The sequence below is a fragment of the Suncus etruscus genome, chromosome 2 (assembly GCF_024139225.1).
Source record: "Suncus etruscus isolate mSunEtr1 chromosome 2, mSunEtr1.pri.cur, whole genome shotgun sequence".
NCBI lineage: Eukaryota > Metazoa > Chordata > Mammalia > Eulipotyphla > Soricidae > Suncus > Suncus etruscus.
The window spans coordinates 79,802,211-79,827,766 of record NC_064849.1 but is presented as its reverse complement, the minus strand read 5'-3'; the positions used below and the strand labels follow the sequence as shown (position 1 = coordinate 79,827,766).

The following is a 25,556-nucleotide window of genomic DNA, read 5'->3' as shown; positions in this document are numbered from 1 at the left end:
ATGCCTGTCTTGAATACAGGCAGGGGTAAAGAGGGCATTGGTGGTCAGAATGTTGTACTGGTGAAGGGGGTATTCTGTTTATAACTGAAACTCAACTACAAACATGTTTGTAATCATGGTGTTTAAATAAAGATTTATATTTAAAAAAAATTTTTTTGTTGTTTTTTGGGCCACACCAGGCGGTGCTCAGGGGTTACTCCTAGCTGTCTGTTCAGAAATAGCTCCTAGCAGGCACGGGGGACCATATGGAACACCAGGATTCGAACCAACCACCTTAGGTCCTGGATCAGCTGCTTGCAAGGCAAACAACGCTGTGCTATCTCTCCAGGCCCTATATTTAAAATTCTTAAATATATTTTTGGATTTATTTATGAGTGAGTACTTATCTTTTAAAAACCATTTGTGTTTCTGAAAGAACCATATCTATTTGCATTATCTTCCTTACTTTCTTAATAATGTATATATGTATATTACTTTCTTATTAATGTATATTTGTAAAGTGTTATTTGATTCAAAACTCTTTGAACAGACTAATTTTGTTAAATATACTTTCCTTTGAATAGATTTGTCTACTGAAGCAGGCATTGAAATATATAGTATCATAACACTGGAAATACAATAATGAAGATTTATGAAGAACAATGGACAAACAACATACAGTGCAGCTAAATTTTCACTGGTAGAAAGGTGAGCTGTGTTTAGAACATTAATGTTTCAACTTGAAATATGTTCGAGTTTATCCAAAGATAAGTGTGTATATTTATGTGAGGAACAGAGAAAACCTCAAAAAGCTTGAAAGAGTAAAGGCATATTAGTTCATAAAATGGCACAGTATTCCCTGTGAACTTGGTTAGAAATGAAGTTAGAAATACAGTAGAGTTCTTGGAGCTATTAATGTCATGTCAAGGATATTGATAATGGACACTCTTATGTGTAATAATGTTCAACAAATACAAAACCATTAAATAGGAACATACCTTAAACACAGTCGAAGATATTAGAAAGAAAAATAAAAATCCTATTATGTGGCATTCACAACTCTAGTGCTTGAGTTGAATATAGCTTTTCTTAAAATTACTTACCATATGCATATGACATTTCTAAAAAGCTTTGTATCACATAATCCTGTCCAATAGTATAAGCCATGGCCACATTATATACTGTATTCAAATATGTAAATGCATATCAAAATATTCATTTATGTAATCATCATAAAACATATCTCAAATATAAAAATAGGAATTTATTAACTTAGATATTTTATTCCACAAAAAGACACTTAACGTTATGCATTAGTGTGTTTTCTTAAAGGGCCCTTTCCTTATTTACATTTTTTTTCACATTGAGACATGCTGGGACTACCTTGGTTGAATTAAAAAAAATCATAGAAATATTTGATAATTTTGGAAGCCCAGTGTCCAGACTCAGGGATCCTGGACAAAAACAAGGTACTGGGGAGAGATTTGTCTATGCCCTCGCAAGACTGAAAATATTTTCCAAGGAAAATATTTGCTTGCCTCATATTTTTAAATTATATCTAGGTCCCATCATTTAAAATCCTGAACAATGAAAGAAGAAAACCTTTTCAATCCTAAATGAATTGGCATTTACTGGCTTCTCAGAGTTTGGATTTTGGCCACTCCCAGAAATGCTTATGGTTTTTATTCCTGATACTGTGCTCAGGGATCACTCCTGGCAAATTTTAGGGGATCATGTGAAGTATCAAGATCTACTAGAATCAGCTGTGTGCAAGGTCAGCAATATAAGTATTATAGTAATATTGATGAGACCTGGGTTCTGAACAAAGAGGGAGACCGTTTTGTAAAGGCCACATTGACAGGCGTCTTCTCTGGTTCTGAGCAGCTCAGGGAGAAAGGCTATTTTGTAATAACTACATGGTGTAAGCCACATACTAGGTCTCCACAAGCCCATTTCCATAGACACTGCCCCATGCTACCTGGCCATACCGTGGTAGTCTATCAGACAAGGACAAGAAAGCAGTAGGAAGGTACCCCTAGACAATAGTCAATCATTTTAAAGATTACCAGGAAGCTGGAACATCCCTATAACTTTTCCCTATATATCTTCATGACCTTGGACAGGGCTCATCTTCCTTGGAAGATGGCCCTGCTGAACAATGTGGCAGACAGATTAAAGTATTAAACTTTATTCCTGTCTTGTCCTTTGAATCTGGACCCTAGCAAAATCTCTTCAGGACCATTTGATAGGTATTTTTAATCTTACATTCATCATTCCTCATTATTGATTTTTGAAGTGCAATTTTATTTTGCTTACTTGATTTGAGAAAATATTGCTATTTTAAAATTGTACTGACAAAATATTTCCTTCTAATTAATAACAATTATAATAATTGATAAAGATAGTTTTTCATGGTTATTAAGTTAAGTATTATTTTATGGTTTTTGGGTCTCACCCATATGAGCTCGGGGGTTACTCCTGGCTCCATGCTCAGAAATTGCTCCTGGCAAGCACGGGATTCGAACTGATGACCTTCTGCATGAAAGGCAAATGCCTTACCTCCATGCTATCTCTTCAGTCCCAAGTTAAGTATTATTTAAGGACTTTTTACTACATGATAAATCATGTAGCATTTTATTATCTTTTTTTTATTGGATAGAAGTAAATTTTCTGGACCAGAGAGATAGCATGGAGGTAGGGAGTTTGCCTTTCATGCAAAAGGTCATTGGTTCAAATCCCAGCATCCCATATGGTTCCCCGAGCCTGCCAGGAGCTATTTCTGAGCATAAAGCCAGGAGTAACCCCTGAGCGCTGCCAGGTGTGACCCAAAAACCAAAAAATAAAATAATAAAATAAAATAAAATAAGTAGATTTTCTTTAAAATAATAGTTTCTCCTTGGGGAAACTTATTTAAGTTCTATTTTCAAGCATTTGTAAAAGGTTTATCAAGTGATTATCATTGAAAAACTAGATTATTAAGCTATAAAATGGAAGATTGTTCTATTTATATTCTAAAAACATGTCACTTCATTGCCTTCAGGCAAAAGACATAGCTAGAACATTAATGCATATATCTAATATAATCTGTTATGCTTTATGTTATTGCAAGACAACCTGCTGATTTGAAGCAATAGACTAATGCAAAAAATGTAGCAATTATCAATGTGCTATGCTACAAAAATTGCCAGTATTTTAGTTCATTAAATACAAACTTATTCAAAGAAGTAAATCAGTCCCTAACTCTTGCTCCAGGGCATAAATGCTATTTTAATTTTTTTTCAGGGTTACTTCAAGAAGTATAAAATGCATGTATTTTTTTAGCTCAGCTATGTTCTTTTTCACAAATATGCTTGACCACATTTTCCGCCTGTCATAATTGACCATTCAGTAAAATTATCACTGAGTAAATCTCTAAAAACCATATGAATGATCCTTTTTCTGTTGCTCATAGTTAAATGCAAAGCCACTGAGTGAGTAGTCTTATACCTGAACTAGAAAGTTGCATGGATTTTATAAGTAAAGTGTAATAGCTCAAAAAAGTATAGGATAAAATTAAGTAGACTTTAGCTCCACATTGCTTGAGGTAAAGTCCAGTCTGCTCTTGACTAACTCTGCTACATTCATTGAGCCATTTATCTTGTGTTCAGTAAGAAGATAAGAAAAGTGCCTGTGGTCAGTTTTATTATATTGCTTCAAATTAGTTTCTCTGTATCACATGAGGATGGTAAAAATTCCCTGTGCCCAAAGCAAGCAGTGGCTCTCTAAGTGGGAAAAAAATACCACCAAAATCAGGATTAGCAGTGTAAATTGCTTTTGGCTAAGAAAATGCAGATGGAAAGGATTGTGAAATTCCAGAGCTGAAGCAATAAGATCAGGATAGTCAGTATTCACCTAATCGACTCATGCTAATATTTTTTTGTGTATTAGCCTATGGCTTTAAACAGCAATCTCTCTATGAAATTAAATAAGCATAGTAAAGCTGATCTTACAAAAGTATTAGAAGAAAATGTTGTAAATTAAAGTATCTTTTGAATGGATCTGAAAGTATCTTACAATGGAAAAGACATTTGTCTTGCACATAGTTGACACCAGTATGGTACCTAGCAACTCATATATTTCCTGAGCTTCCTCAGGAGTGATGGCTGAACATAATCTCAGGAATAAATCATGACCATTTTAGATGGTGGAAAAAATAAGGTTTATATACTTTATGGTTTCAGGTCTGATATCTAGGTCTTTAATCCATTTGGATTTTACCTTCGTACATGGTGTTAGCTGGGGGTCTAATTTTGCTTTTTTGCAAGTAGCTAACCAATTGTGCCAACATCACTTTTTGACGAGGCTTTCTTGCTCCATTTAGGATTTCTTGCTCTGTTATCAAAAATTAGGTGACGGTATGTCTAGGGAACATATGCCTGGGGACCTGAAACCATGAAGTATATAGAACAACACATAGGTAAAACATTCCATGACACTGAGGCAGACTAAAGGCATCTTTAAGGAGGAAACAACATTCTTCAAACAAGTGGAAGCAGAAACAAATAGATGGGACTATATTAAGCTGAGAAGCTTCTGCATCTCAAAGGAAATTGTGCCCTGAATACAAGAGCCACCCACTGAGTGGGAGAAACTATTCACCCAATACCCATCAGATATGGGACAAATATCCAAAATATACAAGGCACTGATAGAACTTTACAAGAAAAAGTCATCTAACCCCATCAAAAAATGGGGAGAAGAAATGAACAGACACTTTGACAGAAAAGAAATACAAATGGCTAAAAAACACATGAAAAAATGCTCCACACCACCAATCATCAGGGAGATGCAAATCAAAACAACTATGAGGTACCTTCTCATACCACAGAGATTGGTGCATATCACAAAGAATGAGAACAAGGAGTGCTGGTGGGGATATGGAAAGAAAGGAACACTTATTCACTGCTGGTGGGAATGCTGTCTAGTCCAACCTTTATGAAAAGCAATATGGAGATTTCTCCAAAAGCTGGAAGTTGAGCTCCCATACAATCCAGCTATACCACTCCTAGGGATATATCCTAGGAATACAAAACTTCAATACAAAAATTCCTTCCTCACACCTATATTCATTGCAGCACTGTTTACAATAGCCAGACTCTGAAAACTGCCTACATGCCCTTCAATAGATGAATAGCTAAAGAAATGGTGGTACATATATTATGCAGCTGTCAGAAAAAATAAAGTCATGAAATTTTCCTATACATGGATGTATATGGAATCTATTATGCTGAGTGAAATAAGTCAGAGGGAGAGAGATAGACACAGAATGGTCTCATTCATCTATGGGTTTTGAGAAAAATAAAAGACATTTGTGCAATGATTCTCAGAGACAAAAGAGAGGAGGACTGGAAAGTCCAGCTCACTACATGAAGCTCACCATAGATAGTGATGGGTGGAGTCAGAGAAATAATTACACTGAGAACATTCATAACAAAATGTGACTAAATGAAGGAAGTAGAAAGCCTGTCTAGAGCACAGGCCAGTTTGGGGTGGGGAAGAGGGACACTTGGGACATTGTTGATGAGAGTGTTGCACTGGTGAAGAAATTTTGTTTTGTTTTGTTTTGTTTTATAAAAAGTAAATAAACATAAAAAATTAAGGTTTCCATTTTTTGTGAATAACATAGAAGAAATAGAGAAAACATCTAAAGGACTGTCTTTGAAATTGATCCCTAAAGTTTTGATCTCAGGATTCAGAAGCTGCATTAAACCATGTCACAGCTAATTTACAGCCAGCAAATATATTAACAAAATAAAATTTCACTTTTTTATTTGTCCTGGCCTGCAGGACATGTTATTGCGCGGGTATAGAGGGGTCCCAACCTGAAAAGAGAATGGAGAGAAAGAAGGGGGCCAAGCAAAATGAGGCCTGTAAAGGTTCCAGTTTATTGATAGGTATAGACTCTTTTTAAACACAATTTTACAGGGGTTGGAGAGAGAGAGCAGGATGGAACAGCCTGCATTACAGAGGTAATCTTTGCATGCCATCTTTACATAAGGAGCACTGGAACACCTCAAGGTTAGTGAAGTTCCAAGGATGTTACAAGCTTCCTGAAATGTATGCCTGATAGGAAACTGTGATATTTCTTTGGGCTCTGGGGCTAGCCAATGCCTTAGGTTATGTATTCTGGCCACACAAGACTGGTTTGTCCTGCTGAATTCCATATTGGTCTCTGACATTTATTAATATCTAAGGTATTGATAATCATATATAGTAGCACATAACTAATAACATTTGAGAAATACCTTTTTCTGCATGTCTTTCTTTTTTTAATTATTTTTGGGGGGGGTTTCTGGGTCACACCCAGCAGTGCTCAGGGGTTACTCCTGGCTCCATGTTTAGAAATTGCTCCTGGCAGGCTTGGGGGACCATATGGAATGCCGGAATTTGAAGCAATGACCTTCTGCATGAAAGGCAAATTCCCTACCTCCATGCTATCTCTCTGGCCACCCTTTATGCATTTCTTTAGCAATACTCAGATTAGCAATTAATGCCAATCACTAGAAAGTGCACCTTTTTGATTTTTCCAATTTATTATTAAAAGACTCAATGAAGTAAAAGGTCAGAAATTTAGGAAAAACAAATAGCTTTTATTTTACTAGATATAAGTATTTTAAAATTGATAGATATATTTTCCAATTTCTTTGAAGAATAAATATTAGAAACCAACATTTGAGACTGTAAATTTTAATATATGTGATTAATTCACTCAATAACATCAAATAACCTCTCAAATTTTTCATATTTTGTATCACTTTGCCATAGCAACTGCATCTTCCCCAACAACAAAACTGTACAATCTTATTTTATAAGAATTATATCAATTTTTTGACATTGTCTCCTGCATAACTTTATTTGGAAAAGGAAGAAATTAACTTTCAGAATGATTCTTAGTTGCTAAATTACTACTAAGTTTATAAAACTTGAATTAATCATATGTTATGTAGGAGCACAGTTATTAGAATTTTGTTCTAAAAAGTCAAAATGATAACTACCACTAAATTATAAACTTAACTGTTTCTCATTCATTGCAAATTACTGTATCCATATTTAATCCCTAAATATGACGTGATGACTTCACGTCATCAATTTAAGAACAATAGTAACTTTATATCAATTCAAATGTTTCATAAGCTATTTTTGTCTAATTATAACCTATATTCACTGCAAGTTACCAAAGATCTTTGTGAGTAGGAATTGCTAATTTTAGTTCTCTAGCATTGGCTCAATATATTTACAAAATTAACTATCAAGTTCAAGTTTGCCTTACACATTAGTAACATGCCAATGTATTTTATGTTAATATAGAACAATACAAAGATTTAATGTATTTACTTCTTGAATGTTTATAATAATCATTACTTTAACTCCTTTGAAGCTCGCTTAATAAATTCTAGACTCACAAATTTAAATTTTGCTTCTCGTAGCATTTTCTATTACTGTTCATTAAATCTAAAACTCAATGACAAGTCAAGTAAATATTTGATATGTAAAAAAGCACTTATTTAAGTGTTTGTAATCAATACAGTGGTAACATTAGATATAAAATTGATCTGGTCATGTCATATGCCAGCTGAAGTTTCAGACTTGCTTTGATTTCCATTTAGGAATTAGTATAAATCAATTGAACTTTCCCAGGGTTAACTGTGCTTTTAAAGGATTTTTACTAATAAAATGTGCTGAATATAAAAATCACATAAAAGATTATAGCACAGTTCAACTTGTAAACAATATCCATTTGATTGTGAGCCGAGCAACAGAGACTAATACTGTTAGCTTACATCTATAAAATGATTATTCTGTTGTAAGTAGTAGCTAGGGTATACATTTCATCATTTTATAAACTCAATGATTAGTCATAGAAGCTACCATTTTCCTTTGTAAATGCAACAGAAATTGAGGAACTTACACATTTTGACTAAAGCTATAGAGCAAAGAATTTGTCAAAAAATAGACAAACAAACAATATGGGTTTTGCCCATTAAAAATATGAGAAACATTGAGTTTCAAAAAGTCACATTGTTATTATTTTGCATCTATAAAAATAAATTACAAACAAGAAAGCTTTAACTTCAGCTGGATTTTAATAAGTAAATAACATTTTTGAGAAATTTTTATTTTTATTTTTATCATAGTGGATTAAAAATCTTTCACAGTAATATTTTAGGTACATAATGACATTGAATCAGGGGTATTCCCACCACCAATGTTGTACTCCCTCCACCCCTGTTCCCAGCATGCGTCCCATATCCCCCTCCTTTGCCCCCCCTCGGCTGCTAGTATAAGTGGTCCTCTCTGTTGTAGATTGGGTATTGATACTGTTGTTCTTGGCTTTGGATTTGGTGTTTAAGTCTGATCATTATTCATTTGTACTTGATGTTCATAAGACTGTTTGTTCTTGGTACCTCCATTATTTCCCCCTCAATTTGTGAAGTAGCTCAAGTTATGTGGTTCTGTTAGAAGGAAAAAAGAAAAAACGAGGGGGGGGGGGGCAAAAATCAAACAAGCAAAAAATGGGAGGAGTACTTCAAGAGGTTATAAATATAAATTTAAGAAAAAAAAGGGGGGAGGAGCTGGTTGAACTCTGATGGAACGCTGAAGCCTGGCACATCTCTCTGGACTGTCTATCTTCTGTGCGGCATCTGCAGGCCAGATTTCCTGTGTGTGTGGTTTCGTGCGCAGACAGCTAGCTTTCCCTGGAGGTGAGTTTCTCCACCCAGAAAGGGAGGAGCTGGTTGAACTGTGATGGACCGCTGAAGCCTGACACATCTCTGTGGACTGTCTGTCTTCTGTGGGGCATCTGCGGGCCTGACTTCCTGTCTGTGTGGCTTCATCTGTGGATGGCTAGCCTTCCCTGGAGGAGAGTTTTTCTGCCCAGAAAGGGAGGAACCAGAGAACCGCTTTCACTAAGTGGCCACACACATCATTTAGCCAATGAATACAACCACAACATGTAGAAAAACCCACAATACAAGTGTGACAATGGAGAAACAATGCAGGGCAGCGCCAGACATAGAGAAAGAAGATAGCAACTCTGATGACCGGAACATGGCCAACCAACTAGTCACTCTCTCAGATAAGGAGTTTAGAGTCACAATATGAAAGATGTTCACAGAACTCAAAGAAAGTATAAAAGTGAACACTCATAAGAATCAAGAGAATATGAACATAGAAATCAGAAAACTCGAAACTGAAATTTCAGGTCAAATAACAGGTCTGAAAAACTCAGTAGATAAATTGAAGGAAAAAATGGATGAGTTTTCCCACAGGTTAACAGCAGCTGAGGATAGAATTGGTACACTAGAAGATGAGATGAATAACAACTCCATACAGCAGAAGAGATTGGAAAAAAGCCTTAAAGCAAATGATCAAAAAATGGAAAAATTACTCAGAGAATGTGAACAGATGAAAATAGAAGTTTATGATAAGCTCAACAAAAACAACTTAAGAATCATTAGAGTCCCAGAGACCCAGGAAGAAAATCTCCAGGAAGAATCAATGGTCAAGATCATTAAAGAGAAACTACCAGAGCTAAAAAATACATACGATCAAATCCTGCATAACTGAAGAGTACCAACCAAAAGAGACCCCAGAAAAAACACCCCAAGACACATCCTAGTTACAATAATGATTCCCACAGATAGAGACAGAATTCTGAAAGCAGCAAGATAAAAAAGAAAAATTACATTCAAGGGAACATCCTTGAGATTTACTGCAGACTTGTTACCAGAAACAGTCAAGGCCAGAAGGCAGTGGTGGGACATAGTGACAAAACTCATTGAAATAAATGCTTCACCTAGAATACTGCACTCAGCAAAACTCACTTTCAGGTTTGAAGGAACAATACATGGCTTCACAGAAATACAACAGCTCAGAAACTTTATAGACTCAAAACCAGTTTTAAAAGAAAAACTGAAAGACCTATTATGACAAGACTGACCAACAGACACATCAAAAGATGACACTAAATTCCAGGACAATTCTTTCTCTCAATTTCAATGGACTAAATGCACCAGTTCAGAGACACAGAGTGGCTAAATGGATAAAAAAAAAAAAAACTCAATCCAACCTTCTGCTGCCTACAAGAAACACATCTGAATAGTCAGAACAAACATAGACTCAAAATAGAAGGCTGGAGGAAAAACATCCAAGCAAACAACACCCATAAAAAAGCTGGAGTGGCCATACTAATATCATATGATGCAAACTTTAAACTCAGGAAAGTTATAAGGGACAAAGATGGACAATTTTTATTAATCAAGGGATACGTACAGCAGGAAGAAATTACTCTCCTAAACATATATGCACCAATTGAGGGGCCAGCAAAATATTTAATACAATTGTTGACAAATCTGAAAAATAATATCAATAACAACACATTAATTGTGGGAGACTTCAAAACGGCATTGTCAACACTTGATAGGTCAACCAGACTAAAACCCCCCAAAAATATACTACACCTGAAAAGAGAAATGGAAGAAAAAGGCCTAGTAGATATATATAGAACACTCCACCCCCAGAAACCTGGATACACATTTTTCTCTAATGTAGATGGGACATTCTCCAGGATAGACTACATGCTAGCACATAAAACATACCTCCATAATATAAAGAGGATAGAAATTTTGCAGACTACCTTTGCTTACCGCAAGGCCCTGAAATTATATGTGAACTACAAAGGAACACAGAAGAAAAATTTTAATACCTGGAAGTTAAACAGCATAATACTGAATAACCAGTGGGTCCGAGATAAAATCAAAGAGGAAATCAAAACCATCCTGGAAACAAATGACAATAGAGACACATACTATCAGAACCTATGGGACATAGCAAAAGCGGTTCTGAAAGGAAAATTTATAGCTTTGCAAGCACATATCAGAAAAGAAGAAGGAGCATACCTGAATAGCTTAATGATGCAGTTCATAAAATTAGAAAATAATCAACCAAAGAAACCAAAAATAGGGAGACAGAAGAAAATAACAAAGCTGAGAGCAGAAATCATGAAGTGGAAACACAAAAACAATCCAAAAGATCAACGAAAGCAAAAGTTGCTTCTTGAAAAAATAAACAAGATTGATAGACCACTGGCAAATCTAACAAAGAAAGAGAGAGATAGAGAGAGAGAGAAACTTGATAACTCATATTAGGAATGAAAAAGAAGGGATCACTACTGATATGGCAGAGATTCAAAGGGTAATCAGAAACTACTTTGAGAAACTATGCCACTAAAAATGAGAACCTGGAAGAAATGGATAAATTCTTAGAATCTTATAATCTTCCACGATTGAATGAAGAGGATATAGCATATCTAAAGCCTCATCACGATAGAGGAAATTAAGACAGTAATCAAATGTCTTCCCAAAAATAAAAGCCCAGGGCAAGATGGATTCACTAATGAATTCTTTTAAACCTTTCAAGAGGAACTACTACCAATCCTAGCAAAACACTTCCATGAAATCGAAAAAAAACATGAACACTTCCAAATAGCTTTTATGAAGCCAACATCACCTTGATACCAAAACTAGACACAGATGCTACAAAAAAAGAAAATTACAGACCAATATTGTTGATGAACACAGATGCAAAGATCCTCAACAAAATCCTGGCAAATAGGATTCAATGCCTCAATAAGAATATCATCCACTATGATCAAGTAGGTTTCGTCCCAGGAATGTAAGGATGGATTAACATCCGTAAATCTATCAACATAATACACAACATCAACAACAAGAAAAATAAAAACCACATGATCATATCAATAGATGCAGAGAAAGCATTTGATAAGGTCCAACGCCCATTCTTGATCTAAACTCTCAGCAAAATGGGAATGGAAGGAACCTTACTCAATATAGTAAAGGACATCTACCACAAGCCAATAGCAAATATTATCCTCAATGGAGAAAAACTAAAAGCCTTCCCTCTAAATTCTGGCACAAGACAAGGCTGTCCTCTCTCACCACTCCTATTCAACATAGCACTGGAAGTACTTGCTATAGCGATTAGGCAAGAAAAAGATATCAAGGGAATCCAGATATGTAAGAAAGAAGTCAAGCTCTCACTGTTTGCAGATGACATGATACTCTACTTAGAAAACCCTAAAGACTCTACCAAAAAGATTCTAGGAACAATAGACTCATATAGCAAGGTGGCAGGCTACAAAATTAACACACAAAAATCAATGGCCTTTCTATACACCAATACTAATAAGGAAGAAATGGTCATTAAGAAAACAACCTCATTCACAACAGTGCCACAGAAACTCAAATATCTTGGAATCAACTTGACTAAAAATGTGAAGGACCTATACAAAGAAAACTATAAAACTCTGCTCCAAGAAATAAGAGAGGACATGGGGAAATGGAAGTACATACCCTGCTCATGGATTGGCAGGATTAATATCATTAAAATGGCAATACTCTGCAAAGTATTGTACAGATTTAATGCAATCCCTCTAAAGATACCCATGACATTCTTCAAAGAAGTGGATCACGCACTTTTGAAATTCATTTGGAACAATAAACACCCTCGAATAGCTAAAGCAATCATTGGGAAAAAGAATATGGGAGGAATTACTTTCCCCAACTTTAAAATTTACTACAAAGCAATAGTTATCAAAACAGCATGGTATTGGAATAAAGCCAGGTCCTCAGATCAGTGGAATAAGCTTGAATACTCAGAGAATATTCCCCAGACATACAATCACCTAATTTTTGATACAGGAACAAGAAATCCTAAATGAAGCAAAGAAAGCCTCTTCAGCAAGTGGTGTTGGCATAACTACACTTGCAAAAAATTGAACTTAGACCCTCAGTTAACATCATATACAAAGGTAAAATCCAAATGGATTAAAGACCTCGAAATCAGACCCAAAACCATAAGATATATAGAACAACATATAGGCAAAACACTCCAGGACATTGAGACTACAATATACAATACACTGACAGAACTTTACAAGAAAAAAAGCATCTAATCCTATCAAAAAATGGGGAGAAGAAATGGACATACACTTTGACAAAGAAGAAATACAAATGGCCAAATGACACATGAGAAAATGCTCCACATCACTAATCATCAGAGAGATGCAAATAAAAACAACTATGAGGTACCACCTCACACCACAGATATTGGCAACCATCACAAAGAATGAGAACAAGCAGTGCTGGCAGGGATGTGGAGAGAAAGGAACTCTTATTCAATGCTGGTGGGAATGCATCCTAGTCCAATCCTTTTGGAAAAGAATATGGAGATTCCTCAAATAACTGGAAATGAAGTACCCATTTGATCCAGCTATACCACTTCTAGGGATATACCCTAGGAACACAAAAATACAATACAAAAATCCCTTCCTTACACCTATATTCATTGCAGCACTATTTACCACAGCCAGACCATGGAAACACCAAGATACCCTTCAACAGATGAATGGCTAAAGAAACTGTGGTACATATACACAATGGAATATTAAACAGCTGTCAGGAGACATAAAGTCATGAAATTTACCTATACATGTATGTACATGAAATCTATTATGCTGAGTAAAATAAGTCAGAGAGAGAGAGAGAGAGAAATGCAGAATGGTTTCACTCATCTATGGGTTTTAAGAAAAATGAAAAACATTCAAGTAATAATAGTTTTCAGACACAAAAGAGAGAAGGGCTGGAAGTTACAGCTCACCTCATGAAGCTCACCACAAAGAGTGATGAGTTTTCCTTTTACTTAGAGAAATAACTATATTTTGAACTATCCTAATAATGAGAATGTATGAGGGAAATAGAAAGCCTGTCTAGAGTACAGGCGGGGGTTGGGTGGGGAGGAGGGAGATTTGGGACATTGGTGATGGGAATGTTGCTCTGGTGATGGTGGTGTTCTTTACATGACTGAAACCCAAACACAATCATGTAGGTAATCAAGGTGTTTAAATAAAAAAAATATTAAAAAAATGAGAATGACTTGAAAAATGAGTATGGTTCTATAAAAAAGAAAAGAAAGGGGAAAATTAAAAAATAGAACAAGTACAAAAAATGGAAAAAACAAACAAAAAGGAAACAAACAAACAAAAAATCCTACCAAAAAAGCACCACAGCAATAAAGACAATAACCAAACTATAGCCATGGCCCTGAGATAAAAACAAGACAAAGCTCAAAACCAACAAAAATCAACAACAAAAACAAGCAACAGCAATAACAAAAAAATTTATGTGTGCTTTTTTTTTTTGCATAGGCACAGTAAATATTGAGGAGATTAGAAAGGGACTTTCCTTGGCCTAAGAGATACAGGATAATTATAGGTGTATTTGAAAAGGCCAAGGAAGAAGAATGACACATCTAAAAAAGACAACATTTATTTCCTGCAACTTACTTATATTTTTTTATTTTTAAATTTCTATTATTGGGGTGGCACTAGAGGTAAGGTTCTGCCTTGCAAGAGCTAGCCATGGAATGACTAAGTTTGGATCCCCCTGCATCCCATATGGTCCCCCCAAGCCAGGGGCAATTTCTGAGCGCTTAGCCAGGAGTAACCCCTGAGCATCAAGTGGGTGTGGCTGAAAAAAAAAAACAACAAAACAAAACAAAACAAAAAAATTTCTATTATTCCAAGATTTCAAAAACTTACATTTTAAGGATACAGTATTAATATATTATATAGAACAACCAAAGAGGCAATTGCCCCCCATCATAACTCATATTACATTTTCACACAATCTCCCACCTAACCCATATTAAGTTCAATTATTTATTTATTCATTTATTTTGTTTCTGAGTCAAACCCGATGGTGCTCAGGGGTTACTCCTGGCTCTGCACTCAGAAATTGCTCCTGGCAGACGTGGGGGATCATATAGGATGCCGCGATTTGAACTTCCAACCATCCTGGATCAGTTGCATGAAAGGCAAACACTCTACCTCTGTGCTATCTTCCTGGCCCCATTAACTTCCATTCTTAACCTTAAGGTTTAAGTCTAAGGTATAAGGCATTAAACTCATTTATTATACTGATTCGTGTCAATATAGACACATATGGGACACTTGCATTTGCCTGCCTTCTGTGTCCAGCTCAAATATCACCCTGTATTTCTCTAAATTGTATGTCAAAGTGCAATGCTCCATCTTTTTGTTTTGTTTTGTTTTGTTTTTGTTTCACATCCTGTGGTGTTCAGGGATTTCTCAAGGCTCTGTGCTCAGGGGACACTCCTGGTGGTACCAGGGGTACCATATGTAATGCCAGGGATCAAGCCATGTCAGCCTTGTGCAAGGCAAAGGCCCTACCTGCTGTACTATATCACTTTGGCCCCTAGTTTTTCTTATTACACAATATATTTCCTTGCTATGTATACCACAGTATACATTAAATTCTACATTAAGCCATTAAATTCTAATCAGATGTAGGGCCTATGGGCTCATACCCAATTTAAAATCCATTAATGATTTTGTCAAATATTGTATGATATTTTGGTGAATTTTAAAATATAAAAGTAGGGATTGGAGAAATAAAATAGTGGAATGGGGAAGGCATTTTCCTTGCCCATCTTGAAACAGTAATTTGATTCCCAAAACCCATATGATACCTGTGATCTAATAAATTAATATCTGTGAGCAAAATCAGGAGTAAACACTACACCACTGGATATGGTACCCAAACAAAAGAAAATAAAAAAAAATGAATGTTTCAACTTTACTGTGATAAAAGTCAGGAAACAAACACATGAGTTTTTAAAAATTATTTGAATTTTTTTTCTGTTCTTTGGCTGAACTCTGACACAATTAAAATTTAAATTGCTTGAATATTCTGAAACAGACTGCAGGTATATGATCAATTAATGATAAAGAAAAGGACAAGAAATAGGAAATGGAACAAGGAAAGCTTCTTCAACAAATGGTACTGTAAAAACTGGCCAGCTGCATGCAATATAGCAAACTCAAATCTCTATTTAATAAATGCGCAAAAGTCAAATCAAAATGGATACTAGATCTGAAACCATAATGTAGATAGAGGAAAATGTAGACAGAACACTCCATAACACTGAAGCTAAAGTCTTCTTAAAAGAAGAAAAACCACTGGCTAGGAAAGTGCAGCAAAGTAAACAAATCAGACTTCAGTAAAATGAAAGTGATTGCACCTTGAGAGAAATTGAGCCTCGAATACAAATACTACTCACAGAATAGGAGAAGCTGTTCACCCAATATTCATCTGATAAGGCATTAATTCGTAATATATACAAGATACTGGTGTAACACAGTAAGAAGAAAACATCTAACACCTTCCAAAATGCAAAGAAAAATGAACAGATGTTTTCACAAAGAAGAAATACAAATGTCCAAAAAGCACCTGATTTTTTCACTAATCATTTATTTTTAATAATCATCAGGGAGATGAAAATCAAAACAACTATGAGGTACCATCTCACTCCACAGAGACTGGCAAACAACACACACACACACACACACACACACACACACACACACACAATCAGTGCTGGCATGGTTATGGGGAGAAAGAAACTCTCATACATTGTTGGTGAGAACAGAGACTGGTTCAGTCTTTGAAAAAATATATCCACATATGTCCAAAATAATAAATTTAGAGCTTGTAAAATATCTAGCAGTAAAACTCCTAGGGATATATATTAGGAACAAGAAAAATAACACAATATAAAAATGCCTTCTGCACTCTTACGTTCATTGCATCACTATTTACAAGAATGAGAATCTGTACACCACCCAGGTGCCAGACAACAGATGAGTGGCTGAAGGAACTGTGGCATATCTACATAGTGGAATATGATCCAGCTGTTAGGACAAATGAAATTTTGAAGTTTCCTTATACGTACGTGGATATGGAGAGTATTATGTTGAGAGAGAGAGAGAGAGACAGAGAGAGAGACAGAGACAGAGAGACAGAGAGACAGAGAAGAACAAAATGTCCCCACCAGAGGGAGGCAAAGGGTAGAGTGGGAGGGAAACTGGATACATTGGTGGTGGGAAAAGCTCTTTGGCGAAGGGTGGTGTACATTATAAAACTGAAACTCAATGATGAACAACTTTGTATTCACAGTGTTTAAATTTAAAATATAATAACAATAAAATAAAAATAAATAAAACAAAGCTTAAATTGCTAAAAACTACTTTTGTATGACTTCTAGTCACCTGTTTCTTACCTTTCCATTTTTTCAATTATATTATTTTGTGGTTTGGTGTTTGAATCACACCAGCCATTTCTCAGCCTTAATCCTGGTTCCACAGGGGACCATATGAAGTGTGTTAAATCAAATCTTAGTCAGCCATGTGCAATGTCAACACCCTCCCCACTATTCCAATGTTTCTGACCTCTCTAGCTCTCTTTTTTGCTGTCACTGAAGAAGACCATATATTAATTTCATCTGATCTATTTCTAGTGTATCATGATTTTTCCATTTTATTTTTTCTAAATTTGTCACTCTGATCATAAAATTCTAGGTTGTGAGAACAGGTATAACATTGCATCATAGAAATGATTTTTGGATGAGGAATCCTTTTCATCCAGATCACATAATTATAAAATATATGCCAAACAATTGTATGATTTTTAAATACTGTGCATAAATAGTTTATTGTTAATACAGTTGCCATACTTAATCTTTTGTTAGTAATCTCTAATAAAAATCTCAACTAATATGTATTAGCTGTTTATAAACACTACACATTATAAAGAGCTACTGAATATAGAAATAATGAACAAAGAAAAAAGTTTTGGAGTGGCAACACAATGGGTGGTTCATTTGCCTTACCTGAGGCCAACCGAGTTTTTATCCTTGGTATCCTATTTGATTCCCCAAGAACAACAGAAATAACCCCTGAAAAGAGCCAGGAATGATCCTTAACACTACGAAGTGTGTAAAAACAAACAAACAAATAAACCAAAAAGAACAGTTGCTAAATAACTTATTATTATTAAATTATTAAATTAGAATATTTTGTGTATATTGTGATAAATATATAATTTGTTGTGCTTTTTAATTGTTGTTCTTTGAGTTTGCTGATAAAGTTTAATTTTTCCCTTTTCATATATTTACTGCATAACACTATATTATAAATAAGTGGTCAAATATCAAACTCATTTAGTTAAGGTCTACCATTAATTACATTGACTATAAATGCTTAAAATAGTCACTTATGAAGCAATGTGTAAATAAATAAAATTTTATATAGTCCATAGCACACTTGACATGATTAACATACTGCATTTTAAAATCAATTCACATAAACTCTATTTTTCATGCTTTGACTAATTTATTTTCCCCAAACATTTTTATTTATTTATAACATGTTGCATTTCATGATTAAATGCCTGATAAGATACTAGGCAAGCGCTTCCCCCTAGACCTGAGGCCGCCCAGGCACCCCGAGCAACCCGCCCCAGGGACTCCAAGCCCGAGCGGAGAGCGGACTGGGTGAGTCCCTCCCCCCCATGTGGGCGCCCTAGACCTGCGGCTGCCCGGCATCCCAAGCAACCCACCCCAGGGACCCCAAGCTTGAGCGGAGAGTGGTCTGGGTGAGTCCCCACTTCCCACATGGGCGCCCTAGACCTGCGGCGCTGGCACCAAGTGCCCCTCCCCAGGGACCCCAAGCCCGAGTGGAGTGTAGGAAGGGTGAGGAGAACCCTGCACCTGACCAACTCTGCACCTATGGGACAGGCTAGGACCAATAAAACTGGGTGAGATTGGGCCAGCCACCTGGGCCTTTGGGTGACCTAGAGCAGCCTACCCCCCTGAGCCCCGGAGTTGACCGGGGACTCCCCAAGGGCCGAGGACAGCATCCGGCAGGGTTTGGCTGAGGGAATTTCTTCTGCTGAGGCTCGAGGGCGCAGAGCTCCATTGACTCCCAGAGGAGGAGGGAGGATAGAGAACTAGGATCAACAGCACCAGCAAGCATTGTGGTCAGGAGCAGAACTGCACCGGCTTACAGGAATAAAGAGAAGGAAATTGACAAGACCCACTGAAGGAAGGCTGACCGACAGGTAGCAAAGGGGGAGAGAAGGAGCTAGGCTCAACAGCACCCTCCACCACTGTGGCCAGAATAGGACCTGCACTAGCAGACAACAAAGGGGAAAAGCAACGGATTAGGCCACATAAAGAGCACAGGAGGAGCGGAGGAGCCAAACTTCAGTGAGATCAACCAACAACCCCCTCTAGAACCATTCTCAGGGAGGGGACCCATCCCCACTCCACAGGGGACCAAAACAGACTGGATTTAGAAAGCAGAGCTCTCCAAACCACACCAAAAATGCAAAGAAAAATGGGTAAATCAAGGAGAACCCTAATACCTAGAGATAAAGAGACAAACCCTAGCAAGTTTCCAAGTCCACCAAAATGCACAGATCCATGGGAAGGAGACCTAAAAGCAGCCGTGAGGAAGGAAATGCAAGAATTGATAAAAGAAATGAAAGAAACACTTGCTACCAAGTATAAGAAATCTATGGATGAACAAATCAGCCAAATTAAAGACGAAATGTTAAAGAACATGAGAGATTCCATACAAAAAGAATTGAAGAAATTAAAAGGCAAAGTAACAAGCCTTATGAGCAGAAACACAGAATGGGAGAAGCACATTGAGGAACTCAAAGGAAAACTGCAAACAAAAAATGATCAAGAAACCAAAAAAGAAATAAAAGGCAAAGCACTGGAAGGAAAAGTCCAGTATCTAATAAACAAGGACAAAAGAAACAACCTAAGAATTGTGGATATACCAGAAGGAAAGGAAATAGGGAAAGGGGAAGAACAAGTAGTCATGAAAATAATAGCAGAGAATATTCCCACCCTCTGGAAAGAAACTTCAGTGCAAATCCAGGAAGTGAAGAGAATCCCTAATAAAATAGTCACTAATAAACACCAAGACATATAGTAATCCAAATGGCAAAAAAGCAAAGAGAAAGAGGAACTCCTCAAAGCAATAAGGAAGGAAAAAACCTCAAGTACAAAGGAAAGGACATAAGAATCAAACCAGATCTCCCATTTGAAAAATTCAAGCAAGAAGACAGTGGAATAACATATTTAAATGACTGAATGGAAGAAATTTCCAACCTAGGGTCCAATACCCAGCAAAACTATCATTCATATGGGAGGGCAGACTAAAAACATTCTCAAACAAGAACAAACTTGAACTATTTGTGCAAACAAAGCCGGTCCTAAATGACCTACTCAGAGATGAATTTCACAATCCAAACCCCCGATTGTATCAACAAACACTCCACACAACACAAATACATAACAGTCCCCTCTCTCAATAATCTCCCTAAATGTTAACAAACTAAACTCTCCAATTAAAAGACACACAGTAGAAAACTGGATTTTAAAAAATAAACCGGACTTCTGTTGTCTACAAGAAACACACCTACAACTACAGGATAAGCACAGGCTTAGAATAAAAGGATGAAAAGTAATTATTCAGGCCAATGGAAATCAAAAAGAAGCAGGGAGAGCCATTTTTATATCAGACCAAATTGCATTCAATCTCAAGAAAGTGATCAGAGACAAAGATGGTCACTAGTTACTGATCAGGGGAACATTACATCAAGAAGTACTAACCCTGGTCAATATCTATGCACCTAATGTAAAGACAGCAAAATATGTGAGGCAACTGCTTGCAATCCTGGAGAAACACATGAAAGGAAATGTGATAATAGTAGGGGACATTAATACTCCACTATCACCACTGGACAGATCCACCAAACAGAAAAATATCAAAGAAATAAGAGCTCTAAATGAAAATTTAGAAGACCTAGGGCTAATAGACTTATATAGAACTCTCCATCCCCAGACAGCAGAATACACATTTTTCTCAAGCCCACATGGAACCTTCTCCAGAATAGACCATGTCTTAGGATACAAAGCCAACCTATATAAGACCACAAATGTAAGGATCATTAGAAGTACCCTATTAGATCACTATGCAACAGAGGTCAAAATTGACTTCAAGAAGAAGCAATGGAGAAAAACTAATACCTGGAGATTAAATAACATGCTGCTCAACAACAGCTTGATCAAAGTACAACTCAAGGAAGAAATAAAAAGATTCCTTGAGACAAATGATAATGAAGAGACAACTTGTCAAAATTTGTGGAACACAGAAAAAGCAATAACTAGGGGGAAACTCATAGAAATACAGGCCTATGTCAAGAAACAGGAAAATAACAAAATCAACAGTTTAAAAGATCACCTCAAGGAATTGGAATAACAGCAGCAGAGAAATCCAACCACAACCAGAAGGCAAGAAATAATAAAAACCAGAGCAGAAATAAACAACATCGAAACTAAGAAAACAATACAAAAAATCAATGAGACCAGGAGTTGGTTTTTCAAAAAAATAAAAAATATAGGCAAATCACTAGCAAAACTCACCAAAAAATAGGGAAAACACCCAAATCACTATGATCACAAACAACAGGGGAGAGATTACAACAGAACCCCAAGAAATACAACATATCATGAGATCATACTATGAATAACTATACTCAGCTAGTCTAGAGAACCCAGTAGAAATCGAAAGATTCTTGGAAAAATACCATCTTCCAAAACTGGAAAAGGAATAACTGGAAAGCCTAAACAGACCAATGACCTCAGAGGAAATTGAAGACGTAATTAAGTAACTCCCTAAGAACAAAAATCCAGGCCAAATGGATTTACAGGTGAATTCTACCAAACATTCCAAGAAGACCTACTACCACTTTTCCATAGGCTCTTCCAAACCATAGAAAAAACAGGAATCCTCCCCAATTTCTTTTATAAGGCTAATATCACACTCATTCCCAAAGATGGCAAAGAAACCACCAGGAAAGAAAACTACAGACCAATCTCACTAATGAACATAGATGCAAAGATACTCAATAAAATCTTAGCAAACCGAATCCAGCACTTCATCAAAAAGATCATACATCATGACCAAGTGGGTTTTATTCCAGGAATGTAAGGTTGGTTCAACATACAAATCAATCAACATTATACATCACATTAAAAAAAAGAAAGACAAAAAACACATAATCATATCAATCGATGCAGAGAAAGCATTTGACAAAATCCAACACCCTTTCATGTTAAAGACACTCAGCAAAATAGGATTAGAAGGAACCTTCCTCAAGATAGTTACAGCTATCTATGAAAAGCTTACAGCCAACATTATACTTAATGGCGAGAAGCTAGAAGCATTCCCTTTAAGGTCAAGAACTAGGCAAGGCTGTCTACTCTCTCCACTCTTATTCAATATAACCTTAGAAGTCCTAGCAATAGCAATCTGACAAGAGAAGGGAATCAAAGGAATCCAAACTGGGAAAGAGGAACTCAAACTATCTCTATTTGCAGACGATATGATGATATACATCGAAAACCCTAAAGAGTCCACAGTTAAACTCCTAGAAACAATTAACCAATACAGCAAAGTGGCTGGATACAAAGTCAATACACAAAAGACAGTAGCGTTTCTATACACAAACAACAAAGTCGAGGAGAGACAGAATAAAAATACAATTTTATTTAAAATAGTATCAAAAATTATCAGGTACTTAGGAATCAGCCTTACAAGGGAAGTGAAAGACCTATACCAGGGAAACTTCAATACACTTCAGAAAGAAATTGAAGAGGATCTAAAGAAATTGAAGAATATCCCATGCTCATGGATAGGTAGAATTAACATAGTCAAAATGACTATCCTACCCAAACTACTATATAGATTTAATGCAATCCCTATCCAAATTCAGACATCATTCTTTAAAAAATTAAAACAATCAATCACATAATTCATCTGGAACCACAAAAGACCCAGGATAGCCGAACACATACTGAAAAACAAGAAGCTGGGTGGCATCTCCTTACCTAACTTGAAACTATACTATAAAGCCATAGTGATCAAAACAGCATGGTACTGGAACAGAGCCAGGACCTCAGACCAGTGGGTCAGAACAGAATTCCCAGACATAAACCCCCAGATATGTAGCCAACTAATATTTGATAAAAGAGGCAAGAACTGGAAATGGAACAAAGAAAGTCTATTCAACAAATGGTGTTGGTACAACTGGAAAACCACATATATGAAAGTGAAAATTGACCCATAACTCACTCCTTATACAAAAGTTAACTCAAAATGGATCAAAGACCTTAAAATCAGACCCAAATCTATAAAGTTTATAGAGAATAAAATAGGCAGAACACTCGAAGACCTATATATCAAAAAGGTCTACATAAACAAATGGGACTACATCAAACTAAAAAGCTTCTGCATGGCAAAAGAAACCCTTCTTAACACAAGAAGACAGTTAACAGAATGGGAAAATATCTTTTCACTCAACATATCAGATAATGGGCTGATATCTAGAACATACAAAGCACTCAGAAAGCTGAGCCCCACCCCCGAACCAAGCAAAGCCATAAAAAATGGGGAGATGAAATGAATAGACACTTCTCTGAGGAAGACAGAAGGATGGCCAACAAACACATGAAAACATGCTCACCTTCACTCATCATCAGGGATATCCAAATCAAGACAACAATGACATACCACCTTACACCATTGAGGATGGCTCACATCAAAAATAATGGGAACAACCTTTGTTGGCGGAGATGCGGTATGAAAGGCACTCTCATCCCCTGCTGGTGGGAATGCCCCCTAGTCCAACACCTATGGAGAACAGTCTGGAGAGTGCTCAAAGAACTCAGAATTGAGCTGCCAATTGACCCAACAATTGCTCTTCTAGGTATATACCACCCAAGTTGGAAGGACATTCATTCCAAAATATGTGTGCACCCCACTATTTATCGCAGCACTCAGTATAATAGCCAAGTCTTGAAACCAACCTAGATTTCCAACAACAGATGAATGAATCATTAAGATGTGGTATCTATACACAATGGAATACTACATGGCAGTCAAAAATGATACGGTCACAGACTGTGCAGCAACATGTATGTTAAACGAAGTAAGTCAGAAGACAAAATATAAACACAGAATAATAGCACTATTCTGAAGCACCTAGAACATACAGCTCATGTACAACTAATGCTCAACAATCAAATATCAGGCTATAACAGGGTAGAAACTCCAAACACGGTAATGCTCAATGTATACTGGGGAGCAGTGCCCAAAATACATGAAAAAGGAACAACACAAACTCTCGACTACACATTATACCACAAAGAAATCAGCAATAGTAGAAACAGTAGCATAGAGAGAACAGGTAAGTAATCAGCCTTCTACTACAAAGGCCCATAATAATCCCTTAGGGATCTTATACAGGATCACAGGTAAAGTATACCATGGGAAATCACTGACTCCAAAGGAAACATCCCATAACACTATGTTTTAATGCCCTAATCTTACTATATTTAAAATAACCTCTCAGCTTTTCTGTCCACAGGCATTCTTGGATACAAAGGGTAGACAAACTAAGATGGCATCTCAGGGCTCAGTCACACGAGATACCATACCCAGCTTGCACTACAAGAATGTCCCAAGAAAACTCTTTAACATACCCTTTATCTCTAGGTTATACCGTCTTTTAGGATTTGAAGCATGTGACCAGTCAGACCATCAAAAAAGCAACTGTGAAGTACAGACTTATACTACAGGCCCTACTCATCGAACACATTCAAGCAAACTAGCATTCCCTTGCTATTTTCTCCTTCTCACTACTTTTCTTTTCTTTTCTTTTCTTTTCTTTTCTTTTCTTTTTTCTTTTCTTTTCTTTTTTCTTTTCTTTTCTTTTCTTTTTTTCTTTTCTTTTCTTTTCTTTTCTTCTCTTCTCTTTTCTTCTTTTCTCTTCTCCCTTTCTTTCTAATGTTTTTTCTCTTTTCTTCTTTCCTACCCCTTCCATATACTTTCCCCTTCCCCCCTTTGGAAATCCAACTATCCCTTCACCCCTCAATCCCATCCAGACCTCCCACCATATTAAAACTTTTCACCCGTAGTTCTTAATCCATTAGGCATCAAGACTGACCTCCTACCCCAACAAACCAGTACCCAGCACCCAAGTGAAGAAACACCCAGTCAAACCCACACCTCCCCCCCTGCGGACTCATGCTGAACAACCCTCCCTATCAAATCCCCCTACCGTGGACTGTTATTTGAAACCAGACTTAGCTCTAAAAGTATCCCCAGTGCAAGAACTCTTACAAGACTTCCCTGCCGCAAATTGTTTGCCAATCTCAAGAAGGTCAGGGGGAGTGATGGAAAGGTGCCTGGGAACCCACATACCACAAGAAAATCCTAAAAGACAATGGGGAAACCTATACTTCCAACATAAGTATAAGACTGGTATTGCACCACCTCTTTACCTGCTTTTCCCCAAAAGTAAGGTAGTCTCATGCATCACATGGTTCCTTTAATTATTTTGATAATTCATTTTTTAAATGTTTGTTCTACATATACATATGTGAGCACATATACTTTTATTCCTATTTTTATCTTATTTGGATATGGACCTGTTTCTGTCTTGTCTGTCCACCCCCAAATGCACCAACAATATAAAGTAGCACCATTTCTCCCTGCAAAGGCACACTAAAAAAAGGGGAAATCT

The 25,556-nt window shown here is 36.5% G+C and overlaps 1 pseudogene; it reads right to left on the bottom strand.

Annotated features, from left to right (window-relative positions):
- The window catches only part of LOC126001788 (ubiquitin-like domain-containing CTD phosphatase 1), a 72,374-nt pseudogene that overhangs the window by 6,642 nt on the left and 40,176 nt on the right, over positions 1 to 25,556 (bottom strand).